Raw genomic sequence first — 8103 nt, forward strand, 5'->3', positions numbered from 1 at the left:
AATTATTTAAAAATATAGATATATTTCATTCATGTGGTTGTGTTAACCTAATGCAATGAAGGCCTAACATCTACATTTAAAAGAAGTAATTTGCAGTTTTCTTTACCATTCTATATGAACTGCTCAACAAATATGAATAAAATATTACCCCAAACTTTATTGATCAAAATAGGACTGATGTCAGATAAGAAAGTTAACAAATGTACTTAATAAGTTGGTTGGTGACTGTAAAGTCATAATAAACCTGTTTTATTTCAACATGGAAAACATGCATTTTTATGCGAATAGTTTCAGAATTTTGTGATATTTACATGGTTTGAAAAGAACTGTCTCTTTATTCTTTAGCTGTTCAGCAAAGGCCTTCCAACTGTAAGTATCCATCAGATGGGGCAGAAAGTGAATATACAACACAAACAACGATACTGTTTCCCATTTAAATGAGTTGAAGCACTCATTTCTAATAGTGAAGCTGGGAATATTGATATTGTGATTCCGATTATTGTTACTGTGCCTTGTATAGGTAGATACAGGCAGTCCTAGAAGAAAACAAAAGGCAAGAGAGTGCAAAAGGCTCAACACTGAGTTTGTAGGCTTACCTTACAGCAGCGCATGTCAAATAGTGTGTGTGGGGGTGGGGAGGGGGATGTGAGAGGCAGGGTGACTTTTCTGGATTGGTGTCTTTATTCATACTTGAATAATAAACAAGCCTCCAGTCACTAGGTGGCAGCAGTGCTCAAACTAATCAACAGGCTGCCTGTTCAACCCAGTAGACAAAATAGCCTAGATAGTCAGGCGGGTGTACAGTAGAGGCGTGCCATCACCAATGAAGATATCAATACTTTTTACTATCCAAGTTTTATACATCATCACACCTGTGACCTTTAGGTGTTTTGTGATTTATTTTTTATTTTTTATTTATTTATTTATTTTCACTTTGAATTATATGATTGAAACCTAGGGCAGAATTTGTTTCTAATTTATAGGTGTCTTCAAAATACTTCAACATGTTAACATGATAAACAGAAACAACAGAAAAACAAAGGAAACTTGTGTGCATTTTACTTAAATAAAGTGCAATAAATATATAAAAAGAAAGCAAATCAAAACAATGTTTAAGATAAATGGATAAGATAGACCTGAGAAGGGAAGACATTTCCAAAATGAAACTGAAGCATTGTTCCTACCATGCTAGGGTTGATGCGATGTTAATATCGACTTGGTATCGATATTACCAATATTTTGGATCAGTCTGACCATCTGTAGTGTGCAGAACTGATGGAGGACGGGAAGTTTGTGATGGTGAAAAGAGAACTGCGGCAGAGGCAATTACAGCAAGTGATGGCAGAAAAAGACAAGGAAATACGACAAAGCCTATGAAGCCCTCGGGTTTACTGTGAGCGCAGAATGTTATGCAGATTTTAGGCTCTTCGTTAATGTGTTTAAATTGTGAAGAAAAAAAGAAAGCTTATGAATCTAACAAGCAGCGTCTACAGTTTAAAAAAGTTTTGAATGTTACTGTTTAGTCTAAAAATGCACATCTCTGTGAGTCATTTTCACTTTTTCTCTTAAGAATTGCAACGACAGCAGTTTTGATTAAATGTTACAAACTGAGTTAATCAACTGAACTTGGAAATTGTTTAAAGACCTAAAACAATAAAATGAGCTTAAAATTTAAATTGCTGCAACTCATTTTATTGTCCATTTTGATAATCAGATGAGTGGATGGAGAACGCTGGTGCCAGTGGATTGAACGTAAATACAGTTTGGTTAAAAATTACCTACTAATAGAAGGCTAAGGTTTTACAGTAATCTTTTAAGCGTACCAACATTTTTTCTTCTGATTGGAAGTAATATTAACATTGGACAACAGCCAGAGACTCAACTTGAATCAGTGAAGGGAGCTAAACATTATGATGATGGCAAGGAAGGCTTCCAACCTCCAAAACTTGGAGCTTATTACCAAAGACAAATTGTCAAAAAATATTAAGGGAAACATCTAACAAACTGACTAGTAATTATAAGAATGACTTAATTGATGTAATGATAACAAAGATTTTTCCACAAATCTTTGAGGAAGAAATTACAATTTTAAGAGCATGGATATTTTTGGCATCACTGTAGGCTAGAATGGCTCAAAGTCGAGAACCTAACTCCAGTTAGGAATTTGTAGGAAGACTTGAAGTTTACCGTTCAGATTCACTGCATTGGTACCTTGATGTGCAAAACTGGTAGAAAACACGTGACTGTTTTTGTGACAAAAAGTGTCCTCAAAGTACAATACTTTTGAAGTTTGACTGTAGCGGTTTTTATAAATGAATGTACTTCATGGCTTATAAAGAAATGCAAATTAATTTGTACCATTCGGACATCCATCACATTAAATTGTCTTTCACACATTTAAATATATATACTATGTGGACATGCTAGTTGCTCTGAAAACATTTAGCCTGGGATTAGATATTGTATGACACGTTGCATAGTTCCCCCAGGGTCACATTCATTTCTATTTGCCTTTTATGCCATCTTTAAACCATTGCATAATTTCTTTATTATGCAGATAATGAAATGCAACTCCACTTATTATGCAATTCCCAGAACCCACAGGGATTCACTGTCATAACACTCTCAGTCAGAGGTAGACAGCTTAATATTTTTGAGCAGCGACATGCAAATTATTCTTAGCTTTTTATTTCATGTTTTTGTTGTTCAAGATGAGAAGATCCATTAGCTTTCAGTTGATGAAATTCTTGGTTTTAATTTTTAAATGACGTTTTAAGTTTTTTAAAAAAACAAACAAAACAAAACAAAACAAAAAAAATCACCCTTTATCCAAAAATAATCTTTAAACAAAGATTAGAAATCTAGTGACTGTGAAGCTGAAACTGGAGTGTGACTGTTCAAGATTGAACCTCTTGGTCAGATGTCATTGTTTTAACGTGACCCGTTTCAGATTAGCTTTACTAGATATGACAACAACAAACTAACAGCTTGTTGCAGTTCCAGTTTCTGAAACTGGGAGTTTCAGAAACTTTTCAGGTTACATAAAACCTGAAAAGAGTTTTCACTTTACATCAATTCACTGTCTTTTTTTTTTCTTTTTGAAAATGTCTTTCAAATTTAGGAAATAAAAATATTACCACTATAAGTAGGAACGGTCATTTTTGCGGTGTGAAGTGCCATTCTGCAAAAACAAGGTAAATAACTCTAAACCACAAGTGTTGCCTTTTGTACAGCATCACGGTTCCTAATTTTATCTCGGTGAAGTACATCAGAAATTGTTTTCTTAGTAGAGCTTTTATGCAGATATGTGGTGAAATACAAAATGTTGCCATGGCATAAACAGTTTTGTGGAAATGTTTGTATGCTATGAGCTGGTCAATGGTATTCATCTGCTATGAGGTAGTTTTGATTTTTTAAGGGGATTATGGTGTTTGCAAAAACTGGCAATTAATCTCTTACATCACTATGAAGGAATTTTGGTCTACACTTGTTTGCTTCTTTGTTCTTATAAAAAAAAAGTTAGTTTAATTCAAACTGTTCCAGGATACACACATTTTAAAATTACAGCTTAAATCTTTGTCAGCAGCACTTTTTTTTTCCAAAAGTCATGTATACTGTGGCACATTTGGCAAATGTAAAATGGCCTTTTTGTTCTTTTTCAGTCAGCAGTAGTTTTGACCTTAGAATGCTGCCTTGAAGGCCATTTTTGCTCAGTCTTTGTTGTTGTTGAATCATAAACACTGGCGTTAACGGATGGACTCAGTTTTGGATTCTTTTGTGATTTTTGAGTTGGAGAAGGGCTATTTGAAAGGTTTTAGTTTGGACAGTGCTTTGCGCTGTCTGTAATTTCTTCATATGAGCTCTTGATCAGTTGTTTTTTAAGAGCTCTTGGCCTCCACCGTGTTGTCAGACAGGTTCTATTGAAATCATTTATTAATCATGCAGATCTGGCAGTGAAAAAAATCCTGGTGTGCAAAGTGAAATGTGGGTAATTGGTTATTAAATGTCATGTCATTTGGCCTATTTAATGGGAATACGGTATGTGTAGGCACAACGGCTGTTTGTGAGCATAAACTTCGTTGGGTATGAAAGCAATTCCCTTTAAAGCTGTTCATAGTTTTAATGTGGTCTTTGTTGATATACAATTTCTGCTTAGTCATTGGCGTTCATTGGCAAAGTGATATTTCTGCATGGTAGGGAAAAATGCAGCTGTGTTGTTGTTGCACATCAGGATTTTAACTTCCATCCCACCAGCTGCATGTGTACTGAAATTTATTTTTGGGACTAAACAACATATTGTGGAAAAAAAATAAAAAACTAACTGCAGATAGATTTACAGAACTTTGTTGGAGTGATTGTGTGCTTAAAATGACATTTGAAAGCATTGATTGGCTATGTAATAAAAAGTGACCCTTTCACAACCACAGCATGACTCCATAACATAAAGTTGTTAAATGGAACATGCCAATGCACCCCTGTGGACTTCGGCATAAAATCGCTGGTCAGAACAGGTGCAAAAATCACAGTGCCTCTATGAGTGCTGCCAGAAACTTCAGAGCTGGTTTCAGACTCTGGTTTTTGTGTTTAGATCTCCTTTGTCACTATGGTGAAATACTGGAAAACCGGGCTCTTGGCAAAGCGCTTTCATATGGTACGTTAGCTAACCACTGCCCTGACACCATTTTCTGACTGTGTCTCCTCCTGAATATATCACTTTGTAAATCTTTAATATATTAACTGGAAACTTTTCCATTGTTACTTGTCTCTTGAGTGCACACCGTGTTAATGCAACAACATAAAAGTACACTTGGAAGAAATTGCTAGTCCATCATAAAGACATACAGTACAAATAACCACACATGCTCACACTCACTAAGGGGACTTAAGAGTGACCAGTTAATCCAGCAGTCATGTTTTTAGACATATGCATGGGTAAAACATGCCGACTCTATGAACTCTAGAAAGGTCCTAGGCTGGGATTTGAACTCAGTACTTTCTTGCTGCTATGCAGCAGTGCTACTAACTGCCACTCTGCACATTGGGGTTGTTGTTAGACACTATATCCAACAGAAGGTTCTCTGTCAGCTTCCAAGTTCAGAGTATAACGGCAGATATGGGAAAATCTTTGTAATGCATTCTCAGAAAAAAGAAAACTAAAAGAGTCTCGTGTAAGTGAAGGTTGTTTTTGTGACTGCTAAATAGATCGTGGCACTGGGACGGAGATGCTTCACCATTTCTGTCGTCTTCTTCTTTGTTTCTTTCACTGATCTCATGTTGGCTATACTGCACCACACTGCCCTCCCCCCGATTACCAGTGGCATTGTTCTGTCATGCGTCCTGCTGACTGATGAGAATACTCCCAAAATGAATGAAAGCGACTGACAGAAGGCTCCATGTGTATGCATCTACAGACTTAATACTGAGAATAATTGGCTTTATGTTTGAATTGGATTGCAATGAGCCTGGGGTTTGTGACCCTGTTTTCTGACTGTTTTAAATGTGTACAACTTTTGCAGAGGTGGAACTCCTAAATCTTAAAAAGAGATGTGTATTTGTAGCTTCTCCGTATTTAAATAGTTTTTTTTTTTTTTTGTTTTGTTCTGATACTGTTGGATACTGCTCTGTGACTTAAAAGCAAATCCTTTATCCACAATACAGCTGAAAATGCTGTCATAGCTGGCATGGATGAACATTATTGGCCATGCCATACACCCTCCATAAGCTTTTAATCCCAGGAAACAAATATGTATTTGTGTACCCTCTCTGGATGAATGGATTATAGATTATCACTGCCAACCAGCAGATGATGCCAACAGAGATTATGGCTGCTGTATATTGAATAAAACAGATACCACTGTTTGGAAAATTGTGGTACCACAGACTATTTCAAGGTAAGATGAATTGTACAGCAGTATTTGACACATCCAGGGTATTAGGGATTCTGGATGTAAGGATTACTTTTCATTATGGGCTGCTATTTTAAAGACAGTTGAGTTTCAAATTGCCATTTTCACTCTTGCTCCCTGTTTCTGTTTTCTGCTCCTATTATTCCGGCCAACTCAACTGTGAACTGGCTCAAAATGTATTTCCATATTTCCCCCCATAATTGCAGCATTGTTGAAATAAGGCTTTCATCGTTCTCATGGAAACCCCTGAGTACACATCAAGCTGTGCAATTACTCAAAAAATAAAACCCACTAATGTCAGAGTGAAGAAAATATCAGAGTGCACTCCCATTCCCAAAATCCAGCTGGGAAGTCTTAAATTTTGAGTCTGACCACGAGCATTTTCTCTACATTCAGCCACAAGCTTTTTAAAAAAAGAGGGAAACGCAGGCTGTTGGCCCTTTTCGGACGCTGCCGTTGATCCTTTGTCTTCTTGTGGTGATGCCATACCGGAAGGTATGTCCAATTCACTCTGCAGTGTACAAGCACTTGTCTTTTATCTGTTTATTATGCCTCTCTCTTATCAACACTGTAATTGCTTAATTATTCTTCATTGGGCTCAATTAAAACACAATGGACTTTGCAGCTGTAAAAGTCAACTATTTCTGCTCCCCGCACAGCAAGATATGCAAAGAATGGGAGAGATAGGCTGTTGCAGTTGGCCTTCTATTATGTACTTGGAATAAATGAGATTCTGTTATTCTTTGGATGAAAGTCTGGCCTTTCTGATTATTATGCTAACAGCAAAATATAACATTGACTTGTGTAAAATGTTCAGGCTCCTCGAGCCGAGTAAGGAATAGATTCGCACACATGGCAATCAACGCACCTTCCCCAAACAAAATTACTTTTTAGAAATAGAAATCGTTTTCTTTCTCTATTCATGCAAGTGATTTGTTGCGCAATGTCACCTTACTCAATAGTAGTGAACCAGGTTTACATCAGTTTTTTTTTCTTCTTTTTTTTTCCCCTCTCCTCCCTGTGCCTCTATCTAAATCAGTCAATTTATTTCCAAATTGCATGTCGAGTGTAGGAGCAAGGGCTTATGGCAGTATATTAAATCACTGCACTCCTACAGTATATGTTTTGAGATGGTTTAATTTTTTTTCCTCTTTTTGCTGATATTGATGGGGATGCACCTGGCTTTGAGTGTCATGAAGGACACACAGTCACATTTTTTTTTTCTCTAGTTTAGCGTATTCAAAGAAGAAAGCCGGCTGTGAGAAGTGAATGAAGTGGATTAATGGAGTTGAAATGTGTTTCACAATATGGGCCAGACCTTGACTGTCTTTTTAGCTGTGCGTTTGCCAGTCTGCACGCCTTTTAATTTATGTCTTATGAGGAGGACGGACTATCACCAAGGGATGCAATTTAGATTTGTGTTGCCTTTGTGGGCTGACATGAACAAAACATTCTCACCTCTCTGTAAGGAGAATCTGTACGTGTGCTCTACCTTGTGATTGCAATTTTTTTTTTCCCCCCACATAGGCACAGAAATTGTTAAGACACTGGGCTTGGAGCAGGGAATTGCAACAAATATATTACAATTTATGAGTCATTTGTTCTGCAAACATAATTAAACAGTGTAGAAAGTGCATTTACTAGCAGACTGACCAGCTGTCAGTCACCAGAATGTTAATTTTCCGATGTTAATTTGCAGGACGAGATTATTCCAGACAGAGAATTAACTACAGCAATTCTTCATTACACTATACATATTTTCCTCTGGAAGTCTAAAGCTCATATCCTGAAACTGTAAGCGTTTTATTTTCCGCTGAATTTTACAAACTTCATTGTGGCACATGCGTGCACTTCATTTTAAGTATTAAATAGCAGCATGTCTCCCTTGAGCCTTTGAGGCACCTTGAATGCCCTTAACCAGCTCTAATAGGAGATAATGATTGGTGCTCAACAAAAAGAGAGATTCATTTTGAATTATTAACAAGTTAACTTTGTAGTGGAGGCGCTTTATCCCCGAGGACAAACAGCCCGAATGTTTGCAAAATATAATTAAGCCAAGGCATCTTTAAATGTCATTGCTGCCTGTGCCATGTTTCAAATTGTTCTGCATCAACAGAATTTAACGAGATGGCTAAGGAATCCATTTCCTGCAAGCATGTGATAAGCCACACATACAGTGGAGCACTTTCATTGATTG

Source organism: Poecilia formosa, unplaced genomic scaffold (assembly GCF_000485575.1).
Source record: "Poecilia formosa unplaced genomic scaffold, Poecilia_formosa-5.1.2 Scaffold61, whole genome shotgun sequence".
Lineage (NCBI taxonomy): Eukaryota > Metazoa > Chordata > Actinopteri > Cyprinodontiformes > Poeciliidae > Poecilia > Poecilia formosa.